Below are 19,081 nucleotides of genomic sequence, written 5' to 3' on the forward strand. Positions count from 1 at the left end.
ATTAATTAGAAAGCCTGTCTTACAGATTTTTCTCTCAGGTGTAGTAACCTTGTAGCCCTTACCATTAAGAACTAATAAATAAATGCTTGGTTAAGCATAAACAGAGTGATAGGCAGTGAAAGAGTGATGATCTTGGTTTTTATGCAATATGCTCACTCTGTCATTTTACCTTGGAGGACAAAATAATATACAGAACTAAAAGTTACAAAAGCAACTACAGTGAACAATTTGTTATAATCCACTTAAAAATGTTAATAGCTCTCACTATGAAAGATCTCTATGATTAATCAAGTGATATCATGATTAATTTTAACAAATAAAAATTCATGATTTTAAGAAAGCATTTCAAATTTTGCAATTAAACTGAAGACATATATTGGGTAAAGACATCTAGAGGGTGATCAGATGTTTAAATATACTGTAAAAAAAAGGAAGTAAATGAGAAAACAAAACAAGTACTCACAATCAAATGGAAGCCTGCCCATTTAGCAGATATTTGAGTATCTGATTTACACAAATGTTTAAGTGACCTATCATATTAAATACAATGCCTCATCTCCTTCCCAAGATTTTATGCCAGTAAACGTAGATAACCACCAAAGGCTCCCATCATTCTATCTTTTTAAATAAACTTTAGAAAGTAATATGTCAAGCTGGGAGCTTTGACAATCATGAAATGTTATCTTAATCTTCAAAATTTTAGCTTCTATCGTGAAAATGACAATAAAAAGTAGTCAATGCCACTTATAACTCTGCAATCAGAATCCCACAAACATGACAGTATATTTAGAAAAAAAATCAAAGTAGCTGATGACAAATTATTGGGATAACTAGCTAAATCTGTAAACAACTAATTCATCCTACAAGGATCTTTAGAGCAGCAACAAATTATTTTACAAAATCTAGGATACAGTATGTGAGTCAAATATTCACTTTCATTATTGGGGCAGTGTGGTTTATGAAAATCTGATAGATTTGTACTTCTTTGAAAATTGCCAGTTCAGTCAAGGATTTCCTTTCAACCAAAATAGTGACTTGAGACATACACTAAAATATATTCTTAAGGTAAAATAAAGAGTTTGGATTTACATTTTTCTCTTTCAAGCCCACATAAAATATCTCCCAAAGATGCTGGCTTACACCTTGAATAATTCCTAAATAAAAAATTACCTTGGATCTGAGAGCCCTAGATTGTGTGTGAACAGGGAATAAGAGAGCTACTTAAAAATATCACAGTTGATTCTTTGCAAATCCTCTTTGTTACACAGACCCTTAGCATGGCACTTGCATTCAAACAAATGCAAAAAAGTAAAGACTATCAAGTTAAACTGTCAGCTCTTTATGCAAAAATAACTTTAGCCTTCTTTGTAATTCCTCCAAAGATTAACATTGTGCCACCGTGAGCATCCTACCTACGCTGATCAGCTGGGTTTTACCTACCCACCTCCCCAGGAAGACATGAAAAGGAAGAATATACAAAAGACAACATCAGAATGATGCTCCAGTTTTCTGGTATTTAATTCATATCCATTTTTCTGGATATTTAAAACTGTTTATTCATAAAATTGTTTATTATGCTCTCATCTATAGAGGGCAGTTAATCGTCACTAAAATCCCACTACCCAGAAATAACTTCAATATTTGGTGTATGTCTTTCTAGGCATCTACATTTATACAAAGACATGGAGATTTTTTTTCAAAGGGGTAAGTCTATAAATGCTTGCTTTAATAACACATAAAGAAAAAAATGAAGTAAAAGAGAAAAAAAATGGAATTCGGAGAAACATTCCTTCACTGAGTTGTTAGAATTCCTTTAAAATTCCTTTAAATTTAAGGGGAAAAAAATACTATGAAAGAACTTTATGTGGCTGAAGTTGGTACTTAAAAAGCGTCTCTGAAAGCTGATGGTAAAGGATATGCTAACACATCAATGGTCCTGCCTACCACTTCCCTTTTTCTCCACCCTTCAACAGTTCATATATATGTGTGTATGTGCACGTTTATATATATTTTTTCACTTTCAAGATTTATAACACTCAAACATATAACTAGATTTCCATAATTGTTTAATCTTACATTTTTTTAAAGATTCTTTTTTTTTAAGATTTTTTTAAAAATTTATTTGACAGAGAGAGACACAGCAAGAGAGGGAACATAAGCAGGGGGAGTGGGAGAGGGAGAAGCAGGCTTCCTGCTGAGCAGGGAGCCTGATGCGGGGCTCGCTCCCAGGACCCTGAGATCATGACCTGAGCCGAAGGCAGACGTTTAACGACTGAGCCACCCAGGCACCCCTAATCTTACATATTTTTACCAAGTATTTTATTTGGATTCATCTTTTGCTAATAATAATTGTCATGGGTGCTATAATCCCTAAATTCTTACCTGCTTAAGAATGTTGTCTTTATATTTGAAAGGTACTTGCTTATGAATGGAATTCTTAGATCATATATTTTTGGCCCCTGTAAACTAATAGATACAGCCCCATGTTATCTGTCATTAAGTGCTGCTTTGAAGAAGTCTAAGACACACCTGGTTTTCCCCCTTTTATAAGACTTACTATCTCAGGATGCCCAAATAATTTTATCTTTAAATACCAGAAATTATATTAGCATATGTTTCGGTATTGATTATACTGTATTAAGTTTTCTCACATTTAAGGGGCCCTTGCATGATACAAATCAAATCTTTCTTTAGGAATGTTTTCTTTTTTTTTTTTAAAGATTTTATTTATTTATTTGACAGAGAGAGACAGCGAGAGCAGGAACACAAGCAGGGGGAGTGGGAGAGGGAGAAGCAGGCTTCCTGCTGAGCAGGGAGCCCGATGTGGGACTCGATCCCAGGACCCTGGGATCACGACCTGAGCTTTGATCATTTTTTCCCCATTTATACTGCTGTTTTCTTCAGAAATTTTTTGATTGTTGAACCTCCTTTGTCTACTGTATCTATCATTTTCTTTATAATAATTTTTACATAGTTTTTTCTAAATTGGTTTGTGAGATTTATCTTCCACAATTTAATTTCTCAATTCTGATCTCCATGACTTTGTTTTCCAGAGTAAATAGTTGACCCTTGAACAACAGAGGTTAGGGGCACAAACCCCCTGCACAGTTGAAAATCCATATATAACTTTTGACTCCTCAAAAACTTTACTGATAGCCCATCATTGATGGAAGCCTAACCAATGACATGACAATCAATTAAGGCATATTTTGTATATTATATGGATTATATGTTATATTCTTACAATAAAGTAAGCTAGAGAAAATAAAACATTATGAAGAAAATCATAAGGAAGAGAAAATACATTTATAATACTATAAAAAAGAAGGCCGACTTGCATAGTTCAAACCCATGTTCAAGGGTCAACTGTATATTCTAATTTTTATTGCCTTTCATGGGGTTTTCATGTCTATGATGACTTCTAGTTTCTCTTTCATTTTTTCCCCTGATGTTTTCCAGCTCAGTTTTCATCTTCTTTTATTTCATTATATCATTTTTTTGAATTATCCTTTGACTGTTTTCGAGAGGTCATGTTGTCTGTAATTTGAGACTCTGGGGAATTATTTTTTGAAAACTTCCTCTGTTTCTCTGTGCCATGCCTCTTCAGATGTATATTCTTCATTTATCTTCATCTTCTCTTTTATTCACAAGTTTTATGCATAGGTCATAGTTGGGTTTTTAATGCTGATAAAGTAGGCAAGATACCCTCGTAAGGACATGCTATTTTTTGTTTATTTGTGCTCTGTGGTTTCTTCAAACCTCTTTAAAATATATATACTCTTACTGTCTTCATCAAGAGTTCTTCTAGGGGCGCCTGGGTGGCTCAGTCATTAAGCGTCTGCTTTTGCTCGGGTCATGATCCCAGGGTCCTGGGATTGAGCCCTGCATCAGGCTCCCTGCTTGGCAGGAAGCCTGCTTCTCCCTCTCCCACTCCCCCTGCTTGTGTTCCCTCTCTCACTATGTCTCTCTCTGTCAAATAAATAAAATCTTTAAAAAAAAAAAGAGGTCTTCTAATACTTGGATCATGAATACCTTGAGGTCATTGTTAAGAACCTTTCATCCAATGCCTCAGTAGTTCTCACACATCAAAGGTTTTCCAAAACTCATGCCATGGGTTAGCTGATTCTCATCTCTCTCCTTTTCTCAGTGCTTATCTGTCACACTCCTTCAGCCTTCTCTATAGAGTCTAATCACTGTTCATCAACCATTTGTGGGCTAACCTTTTACTCCATTTCTGTCTCCAAGTGACATGTGATGTTTGTGAAAATAGTTTTAGGGTATTAAGACACCTCTGGAATGGAGGAATAAGCAGAGGATCAAAGTGGTTCTATTTAATTAAATACCACATTAATGTTCTTTTTTGGTTAGAAAAGTGGAGGGCATATTTTAAAGGTAGTATCCTTTTTAGTTATTTATTTTGACATGGTTTTATGTTTTTATATCAGGGATTATTGTGTTTCTTTTACTCTCCAATTCAGATATTGAGTCAATGTTCTTTCCTCCTAATTAGGTTTTAGTTATATCTAGGGGGTCCCTAGGTGCCCGTGGCCAAGAACTCTAATATAAATAAAAATGCAATATTATTTTCTGTTCTATTATAATTATCAACTGAGTTGAACAAAACCCACTGAGATGACTATTAAACTACAATAGAAACTTTATGAAATGTGTAGTCCCTGAAAGCACTTTTTATATCAGTTCTAAAATAATCCAAGGTATCAGAAAGCTTACATATCACTGTCTTTTTAAAAGCATACTTTCCCAAAAAAAAAAAAAAAAAAAAAGCATACTTTCCCAGACCTTAGAACTTTTCTAAGCCACTCTGCCCTGGCTCTAGTCTGCCCTAATTAGCTTTGGCAATGAAGGAAACTAAGAGGCATCTTCTCAGCTCCTGCTCCTCATCTAGAGTGTTGTAATTGAAGACTCAGGCAGATAAAGGACTATTCTGACTAGAACAAGTTTGGCTTGAACTAGTTTACTTTGTCAAGTGTAATATTCTCAAGTATCCTGCAAACATTCTTTCCCTGTTTCTGTGGTGCCTAAACAGACAGGAACATCACAGGTAAAAGGGTTGGATTTTTTAAAAGATATTATTTATTATTTGAGAGAGAGAGCACAAGCAGGGGGCAGAGGCAGAGGGAGAGGGAGAAGCATACTCCCCACTGAGCAGGGAGCCCGACGTGGGGCTCGATCATGACCTGAGCTAAAGGCAGACACCCAACCAATTGAGCGACTGAGACACCCTAAAAGGGGGTTTTAAAAACAATTACCATGTAGTGTACAACATGGTGAGTAAATAATAATGTATTGTATATTTGAAAGTTGGTAAGAGAGTAGATCTTAAAATTCTTCATCACAAGAAAAAAAACTTCATAATTATATATGGTGACAGATGTTACCTAGACTTACTGTGTGTGGTGATCATTTGGCAATATATACAATAATGAATCATTATGTTCACCTTAAACTAACACAATGTTCTATGTCACTTGTACCTCAATAATAATTATAACAGGTTGAAGAAAGACACTACTTTTATCAAGAATGATAAAAGTGATAGCATTTATCCACTTCTGTTTGTAATCTTTCCTGTACCTCCAGGGTATGGGGAGGCTCTAAGTAAAACACTGCTTTACAGTCAGGCTGAATTTATTCTTTAGGTCATGAGAAGCCAAACCATGGCTCCTATGTTTTAGGCTATATTAAGGTCTATGATATTAGTCTTAAATCAGACATAGTTAAACAATTATAGCCACTGATGGTTAATCATTGTATAAAGCTATCAAATATTTAAGGCCATATAGATCATGGTATTTTTTCTAAAAACAAGAATATCTGAAATATTTACAAAACAAATGGTTTGTAGTAGTTGTATTGGTTTGTAGTACTGTAATGTAGTTTATTTTCCAGCATAATTAATATACTTTAAATATCTTTTTCAGCTTAAGACTTAAAATATTAACAAATATTGTTTCAGGGAAAATATCATTAAAGCTAATTTAGAAAATCTAAAGTGGAATAACATTTTACAGACAAACCACAGTTATGTAAAACAAGCAAATAAACAAAATAACAGGCCTCATGTACTTTTGCTTACAGGGAGACCCACTCCAAGATTCTAATGAAAATTCTGAGCACACAGTAAGAGAGAACCCTTTTCTCTGTGAATGACTTAAAAGTACAAAACTTGGGTTTGAATTAACTAACATCTATTATTCAGCAGCTCAATTCAACAGACATTTACTGTACATATAGCACAAGGCAATGAGTGAGGTGGTATGAGGTATAAACAGACATATAAGACAGATCTCAAGGAGTGAACGAGCTAGTAACTGGGAGATAAAGCATGCGTCCAGGTCACTGCAATAGAAGGCAGAAGATGGTGATGCTGTGAAGGGTACAAACAAAAGGCTGGGGTGGCAGAGAAGCCAGAAGATTCACTTCTAGCTGGGAATTCATGGAGAAGTCTTCATGTAGGAGGGAGAGTTTGAGTTGAATCTTAGAGGAGAAGATAGGACTTGGGCCTATGAAGGGCACAGCATGATCAAAGTCATGGAACATGAAAGCACCAGAGCGTTCATGAACAAATGGAACATAGCTTGTCCAAGGGGAGATGTGTAAGAGGTGGAAAGAAGCAAGTGTTTACACCTGAACATGGACTGGGCGTTATTCTCATAAGAAAAAGTGGTTTCCCGGTTTCCCTGTATATTCAGAATCACCCTGGGGGTCCACTTAAGATTCCAGTTCTCAGGCCCATCCCAGAGATTTGTCTATGCATGTGCATTTTCAATGAGCACTCTAGATCACTTTGATGTGTGGTCCAAGGACCACACTTTGAGAAACACCTGTGTAGGACTTGGAAAGCAGTTTTTCTGGAGTTAGAATATATTTTCAGTTAATAGAAACTTCGCATGTTTTTTGAGCAGCGAAAATTTGCTTACAGAAACTGTGGTTGTTTGGATTTGTTTATGGCACTAACTATTTTTTCTAATATGAAAATAGATAATGAGCTCTTAAAAGAATACTGATAAAATATAATCTCTCTCCCTCTCATACACACATGCACATGCACGCACACACACACACACACACATGAACAGCCTACACCTCCAGCTGCAAGAAATTTCTCTCCTACCAAAAAGTGTTCAGAAAATAAGCAGTGCAAGCTCAAGAATTCTGCAGAGTTTGAAGTGTCTGTATTCAGAAGCAGCGTGAGACATCAAATGCTCTGCATATCAGTAGGTTCGGGTAGAAAAGAAATTTAAATAAGGGATGAACTATTCTGTGGGGCCGTAAGGAGGACTTATATGTAATCTGACCTGTCAGTGTTAAGTTGAAAAGGGGTGTGCTCATGCTTACATAAATCTTCATGCTGCTTTTACTAATTAACATGTGTAAAAAAATCATAGGAAAATTTTCCACAGGGGTGATACCTCTCCTTACCCCTTTATAATTCATTTTTCTTCTAAGCTTTTTTAATGGTGGCTAGGATCCTGCACTAGGAATCACATTCTTGATTTTTTGACAGCATTGCCACATTTTCATCCTTTTGGTGTTTCTTAATTTCAGACTGCATTTTGACAGCTCAACCCTGTTGATTAATGCCTTGTAGAAACCCCTATATGGCCTGCCTGTTAGCAATCTAATTTTGTGCTGGAATGCCTGGGCTGGTATGTTGAACCGATTCACCACCCAGGTGGCTACATTTGGACTAAATGAGCTGTGAAGGGTTTCATCTTTGCCCATCACAGTCTTCCTTAGCTGAGCCCCACAGTATGCAGCCACCGCTTTGACATGATTTGTCACAACCCATCAATAGAAAATAAATTATTGCCATTCTCACTTGTCAATGGGCTTGTCTTCACTTCAGCTGGCCTAATGATTGGAAGCTCAAAGGGAACATTTCCCATCTTTGTGGAGCATGATTATGACCAAATGCACTGCTCCCCTATGCATCTTGGCCAGTAAAAACATGTAGGGAAAGCAAATTAATTGGCTGTTTTGCGCCAGTGATTAGAACATTACACTTGAAGTCTGCAGAAACTGATATTAGGCAAGCAAGATTAGGTCGGTTCTGACTTTTATTTGCTTAGTGCAACATGATTAGCAACTGCTTCATTCAAGGTTAGTGCACTTGCTGCTGCAGAAGAAAATCTTCAACACATAATGATCCTGCATACCTTTAAGCTGATAAGCATGTTCCAGGCAGAAATCAAAAATCTCTTTGGGAAGGAAGCAAATGAGGAGATGTAACAGAGAACTCATCAAATGGCTTTAGAGTCATTCTTATGTCTGGCACTTTTGAAAATTATATTCCTAGGAAACCCGCTCTGCAAGCTATATTTGCAGAATATAGAGATGGTAATTGTGTCAGTTCACAAGACAAAGAATAAAAGGACCCAAGGAGCAACATGAAGTAGAAGGTGACACCTTTCAATGAACTAACTGGAAATGAGCTTGCTTTAAAAGAAACCGAAAACTCTTTTTTTTTTTTAACAAACTACAGAAAGAGCAAGAAGAGCAAAAGATACAATGGCAGGGCATCAAGTTAGACCTCATAATTAAATTCAGAGATACAGTAGATCAAAGAGGAAACTGTATTAAAAAATTAGGTCTAGGGTGTGGATTTGAGTTTCCCTGTTAACAGCTTTGCCTGCAGTATAATGACGAGAGGCTTTATCTAACAGAACAATAAACAAAGATGTGGTGTACCAGGAAAAGAATGCCTGACACTTTATTTTAAATATGATAGTGTTTTAGATTTTGGCCATGTCTACAAAACTAAGCAGTTTTTTTTTTTTTTTTTTTACCCTATCTTGTCTACCACCACCCAGGAATAAGAGAGGGAAACATACTATCAATAAAGATCACAATCTGAGTTTCTAACTTCCATTCTCCCTGGCCTTCTTAGTGGCTCTTTTTCCAGCTCACTGTTTGTTCTTTAGCCCAGAAACGGATGCCCCAGGACGACAACTAAATCTGCAGAGGAGACACAGTTTAGAAATACTATTGGTGTAGTTTCGTGTTTATTTAATGTAGTTCAGGTTTCATTTCTGCCACAGAACGTGACACCTGTGCTTTAAGAACACTCAAGTGCCTCTGTGGTGCCAATGGTCCCCTCCATGGTCCCCATATCATAAACATTTCTGTTTACCAAACTCTCAGTATGTTCTTCCTCTTTTACCATCTTTTACTAGCATGAGTTACTGTCTTCTGGTCTTTGGAGACATAAGGTTCTTGAGCTGCCAAGTCAATCTCTTTGTCTTCTGGAGTAAGGTCACATATCATCATGGAGAACTCCTCCTTTCTCAGGTTAGTGGTCCTTGTTGTAGGAAGTCTTGCCTGCTCAAGGCCTTACTGCTCTACCTCTCCTGTACTGTATTTCCAGCTCCCTCTATTAAGGCACACTGGATCCTTTACTTCTCCTTTTATCTTTTTCCTGTCTTGGATTATTCAAGTAAGATCAATCTCTTGTACATTTTGTCTACTATTTGGGTCCTCCTTGAAACTCAGTTTTTACCTTCTTGTCTTTGTATTTTGCTGTCCCCCACCCCTTTTTAGATTTACACACACTGTTCTTTACTGGATCTCATCTGTTCACATTTGATCCTGGTGAACATTCTTCATCTTTAGCTCCCGGTTCATGATATTTCCTTACAAAGCATATCCCTAACTGCATTCTGAGATGTGACTATGTGTTTTATGGAGACAATGATGTGCACACACACACACACACACACACACACATACACACAAATTAAAATTGGGTCTTTTTAGAAATTATATGCCCATACCCGAATCAACACTGGTAAGTTAGATGAGAGATCACCTGACATATACATAAATACACAGTTGTTACTCTGCTTTAACATGTAGGTGGTTTTTGTGACCCAAAGGCTGCCTTTTATCTATGCTATCTATTCAATGATTGCTGTCAATACTGTGAATATTCATGTGATTTCAACACATACTTGTGATATTTCATATTTATTAAGATAGTAAAGATCTGTCCTACACACATTTGTCCTCCATGGGTTGTGAAAAAAGAAGAAATTTTTAAAAACAAAGTAGTCTTGTGTTTCTGAAACTTTTTCCCAATCAAAAAAGCAAAAAGATTGAATTCTTCAAAGTAAAAATAAACAGTCTTGTCTCTTGAGCTCCTGTTTAGATACTGTTCATAATTAGAATTATGAAAAATTTGTAATGTCAAGATTGGGAAATAGTATCTTAAAATATCTGCATCAAAGCTTTACAATATATAGGTCTACACTGAAGAGACTGCTTTCTCAAGAAAAGTGAAGGGTCTGAGATTTTACCGTGTTTTAAAGCTAACAAAATAGGCTGTCACGGTTTCATAAACGCTGACAAAGACACAGGCCCTTAGGAAAGAGGCAAAGACCTTAATTATTCAGGGCACTGGAGGCAACATGAGCTTCAGGTTCCCATTGGCTACTATTGCTCCTCAAGTCCCACAGGGCAATGAGGGTTGGCCCAGGGAGATGCTGCACACATAGTGGGTTTGCGTCTCAGCTGAAGAACCTCAAACTTAGGAAACCTACTCTTATAAGAGGGCTGCTAGAGAACCTGCCAACCTTTGGCCCGTGAGGGAGCCATTATCTTTATTATCCTGGTGAAGAAACAAATCTGCTCTCTGCCCTGAAAGAGTCACTACCTCTGTCTTCCAAGGCTTTTTCCTATGCCAACATCCTTGAAAAGATAGTTCAGAACAAAAGACATCCTAGACACGTGGAAACACCATGGAGAAGTGCCACCTGGATAATGTTTTTTGTTTTGTTTTGTTACATTTTGTTTTGTTTATTTTTTAAGTAGGCTCTGTGCCCAGTGTGGAGCCCAACACGGGGCTTGAACTACCAACATTGAGATCAAGACCTGAGCTGATATCAAGAGTCAGATGCTTAACTTATTGAGCCACCCAGGCACTCCCTTGATAACATTTTAAATACTATTAATAATATTATTTAGAGTACTTCTGTGGTCTCAGTAGCTGTGTATATTATGTCATTTTCATTCTATCACTAGCTCTATGATCCTCATTTCATAGATAAGGAAATTGAGGCACTCTAAGGTACTTGAACAAAGAGGACATTTTTCTCCAGTGCCTGCTACTCAGTATACTATATAGATATTAATATTCTCATGTAAAACATAACCAGTCAAACCCAATTTTGATGCATGCATTTCAAGAAAGGAGGTATAAAATGTAGTTCCCAATAGGTTATTGTAGCAAGTGTGGATTTGACTGGTTATAATCAATATTAATCACATACATTTGTATATTCCTTTGTAATTGACCATGGGCTCAGTGGGTATTATTTTTTCATTCAAAAATTATTGACTAGTTGTCTACTATAGACAAAGTACTAAGTTTTGTTCTAGTGAACAGAAATAATGTTATTGCCTTCATTGAGCTTTAAGTCTAATCATGGAGACTGCTATCAAACAATACCTAATTACTTATTTAATGAGATTGTATACTCTTGGCCTGGGTGAGCTCATTTATTTCCCCCAGCCATTTGTATGCTGATGATGCCCCAGATCTATAACTCTGGCTGCTATCTGTCTGTGAGCTTCATATTTTTTTTTATCTGAAAGTTTTGCTAGGCATCGTGGGTGTTTCTTCCCACAAAAGGCTTTATCTCTGGTGCTCTCAATCTCAGCGAATGACAGAACCATTTATCCAGTGGCCAAATGAGACATTTGAGCATCATGATTTTATTTTGTCTTTTGTTGGATAAACCACCAAGTCCTATTTTATCTACTAAATATCTTTTGAATTAATCCCCTCTGCCGCTAACTTAATTTAGAACACCATTATCTCTGGCTATAATCCCTGCAAGAGAGACTTGCAAGTTGGTATTACTATCTCCTATCTTGCTCATCCCTTCTAAACTCATCTCCACTTTTCAGTGAGAACCAACTCTCTACAAAGGACATCTGGTTAAGTCATTTCCTTATTTAAAACTTTTGATTCTCCCATAGTCCTCAGGACAAATTCTTTGCAGAGCCCACAAAAGTCCTTTATCACAGGGACCTAGATTCATCATTTACGTTAACTCTTCAACTCTGATTTCCAGCCTCAGATAACTTTATTCACATATGTGAAAGTACAACGTTCTTTCACATCTTGAGTGATACAGGTGCTCTTTTCTAGAATGGAATATTACTTTGCTTCTTTGCCTTCACGTCTCTGCCCCTCCTTCCAGCTTTGCCTGGCCAACTCCTGTCCTTTCCATTCTGAAGTGTTCTTCTTGTCAAGTCCTTGCTGTTGTTCCTAATCTGGATTGAAGTTCCTTGCTCAGTGTTTAAGGCAGCACCTGTTCCTCTCTGGTCATGGCACATGTCACGCTGGACCATACTGCTTTTCTCTGTGTCTGTACATCCTACTTTAAACCCCAGGAGGAAGAGGAACTATGTTTGTCTTGTTTACCATTCTGTACAGAGTGCTGAAGTACCTAGCACACACCACACTTTCACTATCTTTTAATGCATGAATGAGTATATGCATAAATGAGTAAGTGAGCAAATGAACCCCGACTCCTATAAATTTACCTACAACCAATGTGATGCTTGGAAAAGAAACTCTATAAAGGCTGGATTCCTCCCTGTCTTGTTAAGTAACCGGGGACATATTTGAAAAGAAACAGAAATTAGGGCGCCTGTGTGGCTCAGTTGGTTAAGCGGCTGAGGTCATGATCCTGAGTCCTGGGATCGAGCCCAACGTCGGGCTCCTTGCTCAGCGGGGAGCCTGCTTCTCCCTCTCCCTCTGCCTCTCTCTCTGTTTCTCATGAATAAATAAATAAAATCTTTCTAAAAAGAGAAATGGAAATTAAACTCTCAAATTAAAGAAAAGGATAATAAAAAGGAAACCCTTCAAAATAGACCTTTAGTCATTGAGGCAAACCTCTGATATAAGAGAAGTTCATTTTCATTTTGACCTTGTCTCACCTCAACATCCTTTCCTGATTAGTTAGCATCACTCTCCCCTCCTCCAGCCTCTTCCCCTAAATACATAACTGAGTATTCTTGCCGAGCTTAGCTGCCCAAAGCCATCCACTGTAGTGGCTCCAGAGCTTGTACCCTGAGAAATTCCTGTGGTCCTGGGTCATCTTTATCTTGCCTTAATCAAACTTTATTTCTTCCTATGCCCCTTTGCAAACATAACACTGGCTGATGTCCTAATGGCTTCTAGAGGCTTAAAGAATTATTTTTGCATTCTAGGAGTCAAAATGCCCCAATTCAATGGAAAGATAACAAACACAGAAGTAACTGTGACACATTATTGAGCTTTAGAACACCCTTCAAATAATCTCCATTCAACTTTTCCCCAATGTTAATGTGAGGGACTAGCCTGAGTTTTGACAAAGAAAAAATCATTACAACATTGTTAATTATATGTATGAAATGCAGTATTTGGTTAAGAGTAGGATGGTCTAAATCAAAATGTTCAAGTGATTCTCTTTTTCTATTGAGGAATTCATTTAGGAAATATGACAGGCAAACAATTTCAAAGAACAAGAAAATAGAAGTGAGAGCTTCAGAAAGATGACTTTTTAAATTGCAGAACGTACTGGGTGACAAATATTCAGGGACTCAGGAAGCAAGATGGAATGACAGTGAAGGAAATGGAAAAGGAGGATCAGAATGGCAATAAGAAGAGATTAGGCCTGAGTGACCATTTGAATTTATTACCAGAGGAGAGCGGAAGCTAATGAAAGTAGTAAGAAAACGGACCTCGTATGCATGAAGCACAAGTGTTCGTCCAGTAGGTACATTTTACACGGGCTAGAGGAGAGATCAATGCAAGCAGTATACCAGCGTGAAGGAAACACCATTGATTGAGGAATGGAAAAAAGGGGTTCTGAAGGCAGCACAGAACAGATTTGACCTTAGACTTACTGTGGGGGTTGTGAAGAATCAGATATTTTAAAAAAATTGATGAGCTGAAATATTGATGGAGAATGTAGAGATATGTTTTTGTATGGATCTAAATATGAGATGAAGGTGGAAAGAAAGATTTATGAATTCAAGTTCCTTCTATTTTTATTATTGCTAATTTCATTTGCCTAAGTACTTGCTTTCTGTATTTCTCTCTTCCCATTTTCCCTGGTTCATCTTTCTAAAAGCCATTTGATTATGTTAATCTAGTTATTGTTTTGTTAGTCCCCTTTTATGAGTCCCTTCCTTATCTCCCATTACCTAATGCCTTGACTCCTTTCCTTCTCCAGTAAGCTTCTTGTAAAGCGTGGGCCTCACTGCTGAATGCATTTTCTTGTGGTCACAGTAATCTCCCTGGCCTAATCAGTGAACACTTTTGGTCTTAATCTCTGGCATTTGAACTGATGAATACTTGTTCTTTCCAGAAACCTTCTCCTCATTGCTTTCTTCCTTCTTCTTCTCTTCTGATTGTCCTTCTCCCTGTCTGATCAATCAGTCCCCCATAGCTCCTCCTCCACCTATCCCTAGACCCTCTTCTCTTAACTCTAAAACCCTTCTTTGGCCATCTTATCAGTTTCTGTCAAGTGAACCCCTAGGCATCCCTGAGGACTCTCACAACTAAGACCTCCCTGATAAGCTCCAAGTCTATATTTTCAGCTCTGCATACTTCAACCAAGATGAAATCTGGCACTTCAGATTCAGTATCCCACTCCCCCTGCTTGTGTTCCGTCTCTCGCTGTGTCTCTCTGTCAAAATGAATAAATAAAACCTTAACAAATAAAAAAAGATTCAGTATCCAAACTAGCATCCGTTATCTCACTGCCTCTTCCTGACCCCATACCAGACTCCTTTGTTGTGATTTTGGTGTATTTAGGGAAGACAAGTCAGTTCATCCCATTGAAAGAGGCTCTCCCAACATGCTTTGTTCAGGCTGGTCCAACACCCCCGACTTATCACCTTAACATTATCCTCTCGGTTTGGAATTACACATCTGCTGGTTCATTTGACCCTAAGTAGGTATCGGTTCTGTGTAACTGTAGAAAACAGAGAACAAAGGAAGAATGTAGCAAAAGCACTGTTTAAGGAAGGTCACTCTGGCAGTAAATTGAAGGGATTTAGGCTTGAATCTGGACCCTCAGTCTGAGACTTAGGATGAAAAGGGAGGAGTAGCAGTGGGAATAGAGACAGAGAGAGGAACATCTGTGTAAGACATGCTGAGAGAAATGCTGCTGGGAGCCAGTCCCATTCAGCTTGAGTAGAAGATATGTTTCGTTGCTATCATTTAGACTTTTTTACTTGGCTTTTCACACTGGTCAGGAGGAATAAAGCCATTCATTTGTGATAAAAGGAGGTAAAAGGCCGTGACTGCCTGGTGCTGGAGGACCCTGGGCCAGCCCTGCCAGGCTCCCATTTACACTAGAGGGCTCAGCCTGCCCTGAGTCAATTAGCATAAATACCACTAGGGCTGCATTTGGAGAGGTGAGCCATTTTTCTCCACCACCTCCCTTCCCCTTCATAGAACAGATTCACCAGAATTTTTTCTAAGAACTTCCCTATGCCAGAGACAGCCACAAAAGAACAGGAAATAGCTTGCTGGATTTTTGTTTTACACATTTCTAACCCACTACCATTGCCCTTTCTTTGGTGATATTTTAGGAGAACTGAAAAGTACAGAAACAGATTAGATTAAAATCTATATTTTAATCCTCCAGTTGCCAAATTTCCATGAATTTATGTTAATTAAATAACTCGAATCAAGTCCTCATTTACACATTTACTCCTTAATTATTGTGATTATCTTCACTTTAAAATTCTCCATCAACTAGAAATCAGTCCCATAAAACAAAAAATATTATGACATATTAATGTTGACATAAGGGAAAAATATGAAAATTTCCAAGGATTTTTCCCTCTTTTACTGTACATACAAGTAAGAGTTGATTTTGAGGCAATTATTCAAGCCTTTCAGAGTTCAAATATCTAGATAACTGAGGGAAACATTTCAAACTTAACTCTTTACATCTTTTAATTTGCCATTATATTTGGTGAGTATAGACAATTTCAAATGGTATATATTGCTTTGTATTGTCATAAAACTGAAATAAATAGCATAATCAGAACTTAGCAAAAGATTAAAGCGCTTCACTTTTACAAATGTACATTTCACAGTGGTGTCTGATTTCACATCTCAGCACACAGTACCCTCTTTTGTAGCTGAGCAGAGCTCCACAAATGAGAAATCATGAAGACTGAGCTTCTGTAGTGACGCACAATTGCCACAAAACTGAGCGGTGAATGAAACCCTGATGCTGCTTCTGCTATTTACATACTCAGGATGAACTAGTGGCCCAGTGAAAAGCATATTTAGTTACATATACCCATACTGTAGATAAGCCTATATTTTAAAAGGACAGTCTTGACTTAAATTTAGTTTCTTCAAACTTATTTCAAACATAGAGAATTATGAGATCAGGGTTGAGAACACAGAACTATAGGGTAGGAGGAACACTTCTGTGTATAACACTGTAATGCTTCACATAAATAAGTAGGTGTAACATCATTCGTAACTCCAAAGTCTTTAGGTTAAGGATGTGGGCCTACAGTGAAAGCCTAAAACTATATTCCCATCTCAAGATCATATCAAAAACCAGACATACAAAAAAACCCAAAACAACTGTAGCAGTAATGATACCCCTTAGAAACCACTCCAATGAATGCTTCTGCAACCCTGAACTCAAGTTTCTCAAAAATCAAATGTTATGTCACACCTTTTACTTTGGTTCATGCTTTTCTCCCCAGTGCCTTGAACACCTTTGCTTCTGTTTTTTACCTAACACTGACTGGTCAACTTAGACTGAGTTCCAACCATTCTGCTTTTGGAAAGCCTGATCTGACCCCACAGGCTGGGTTAGGTGCTCCTCTCCATCCAACAGCATTCCAAGCATATCTCTAGTAACCATAATACTTGAAAGGATTTGCCCCATTGTAAGTGATCTGAGGGCAGAGAGTGCGTATACCTTTTCATCTTTTCTTCCCTTGCTTTGGCACAGTGCTTGTCACTACGGGCACTGAAGGAACGGCTGTTGAACTAAACTAAAGTGCAGAATCAAACATTCCAGAAGAGGTCTGAGGACACGGGAGATTGCCAACATATCATAGAGTTGATCCCTGTGCTACAATTAAATTTGGAGTGCTTTGTCCAAGCATTTACCCCACGTATCTTGCCTCTAAGCTCTAATTATGTTCCTTCCTTCCCACTGCATACTTCTTCCCAACATCGCATGCTAAAATCCTACCCATGCTTCAAAGTCTCCAGCAAATTACCCGTTCTCAATGAATTTCTTATTTTTCAACTGGATATTATTCCTGTGACCCTAACCCATAGATTTGTTGTTGTTGTTGTTTTTATGACATTTACTTTATTCAGCTTTCCCATTATTTATATATTTATCTCCTATCCATCTTTGTGCTCTTATATTAGCTATCATTAAAAGCTTTATACATACTTAATACTCTATAAATAGTTCTTTAATTGAATGCAGTTAACCTAAGGCAAAACCAATTTGTAGGAATGATATACTGGTCATAGATTATAACTATTACCTTGTTAAGGTCATGACCTATAAAGAAATAAATGTTTTCTTTAAAAAAATAAGCTATATGAATTTGTATTTTCACATGAATGTTAATAGTGGCTTTATTTGTAATAGTCAACAGTTGGAAATAACTCCAATGTCTAATAACTAATGAATAAACAATAAAAATGAACATGCAACAACAGGAATGAATCTGAAAATAATTACGCTGAGTAAAACAGACAAAGAGTATTACTGTATGATTCCATTCATATAAAACTCTAGAAAATGCAAACTAATCTATAGTGACCAAAAGCTGATTTCTGGTTGCTTGGGAATGGGGGAGGGTTAGGCGGGAAGCATTATCAAAGGGCATGAGAAACTCTTGGGGATGATGGAAATGTTCACTGTCTTGATTCTGGTGACAGTTTAAAGGTATACATATTATGTCAAAACTTACTAATGTGTACTTATTACTTTGTATATGTTATCATATATAATCATCAATTATATCTCAATAAAGCTGTTTTTAAAATTCCTCTTTAAAAAGAATTTGTGATAAATAATTTGATCTGGTTCTTTTTTATATTTTTGTACATGGTGAGCCAATTGAAGAGGACAAACTGCACTAAAAGTCTTAGAACTATTTTAATATGCGAATGAGAACTAATAGTTAATACTGTTTTGAAAATTAAAGCAGATTCTTCTACCTGGCAAAAATATGTGTTAGAATGATCTATAATTCAGACTTCTTGCTAACCACTGATCCATTTGTGTGAAGTTATACATGCCTCTTCATTTTAATTACTTCACTATTTTGTAATCAAAAAAATTAAAGCCAGGTTATTAGAATTCTTATTCATTTTCTTCCAAGAGAATCCTGTGTTGGGTTTTAATCCCATCAAGAGATGGTGCTGATCATGCTCATCCTCCCACGGAGTACTCCGGAGTACTCCGAGGGTCCCACCCTTGTAGCCCAAGGGGTAGAGCCTGCTAAGATTCCAAAAGAGGCTTGAGTTGAGAGTAACTTCTCCACCTAATTGACCAGGATTAGGAATCTGCCTCATCCCTGGCCTCCCCTAGGATTTGCCACATGACAAGACATTCTGATCCAATTCACAAGATATTTACTGACCATAAGAAAATTGTATGTATTTCTATGTCCTTACAGATACAGACCATGAAATCCCACCAACATACCTGTAAGAATTACTTCTGTGAAATCAGATGTGGCCATATGTGCATCAGAGCCCTCAGCTAAGTCTGTGGTAAGAGACCAGATGAAGGAACATTCTACAAGAAGGAGGTCCTTGAAGATCAGGGATAAGGCCCAGTGGACAAGGTTAGGAGGAAAACATTACAGCTTCTGCCCGTTCTCTAGCCACCAGTCCATTCTGTCACCAAGAAGCCAGAGCTCAGTTCCTTGGTTGCTGGAGCTTTTAAGATTTTCAAGGAAATCTAAGTAGCCCCTAAAGAATGAGATATCCACCTCCCTTATTCTCTGGTAAATTCCATCCATCACTGAAGGAACAAATACACAGTCTTTTTGT

At 37.4% G+C, this 19,081-nt stretch overlaps 1 protein-coding gene and 1 long non-coding RNA gene across 3 annotated transcripts in view; one reads left to right on the top strand and one right to left on the bottom strand.

Moving 5' to 3' along the window:
- Positions 1-19,081, bottom strand: part of KIAA0825 (KIAA0825 ortholog) — a 414,781-nt gene that overhangs the window by 46,480 nt on the left and 349,220 nt on the right. The window lies entirely within an intron of this gene.
- LOC118356997 lies at positions 1,413-18,821 on the top strand. Its single transcript, XR_004820088.1, has 3 exons — positions 1,413-1,512; positions 1,661-1,704; positions 18,703-18,821. It is a non-coding gene; the product is annotated as an uncharacterized LOC118356997 (long non-coding RNA).

This window comes from Zalophus californianus, chromosome 5 (genome assembly GCF_009762305.2).
Source record: "Zalophus californianus isolate mZalCal1 chromosome 5, mZalCal1.pri.v2, whole genome shotgun sequence".
Lineage (NCBI taxonomy): Eukaryota > Metazoa > Chordata > Mammalia > Carnivora > Otariidae > Zalophus > Zalophus californianus.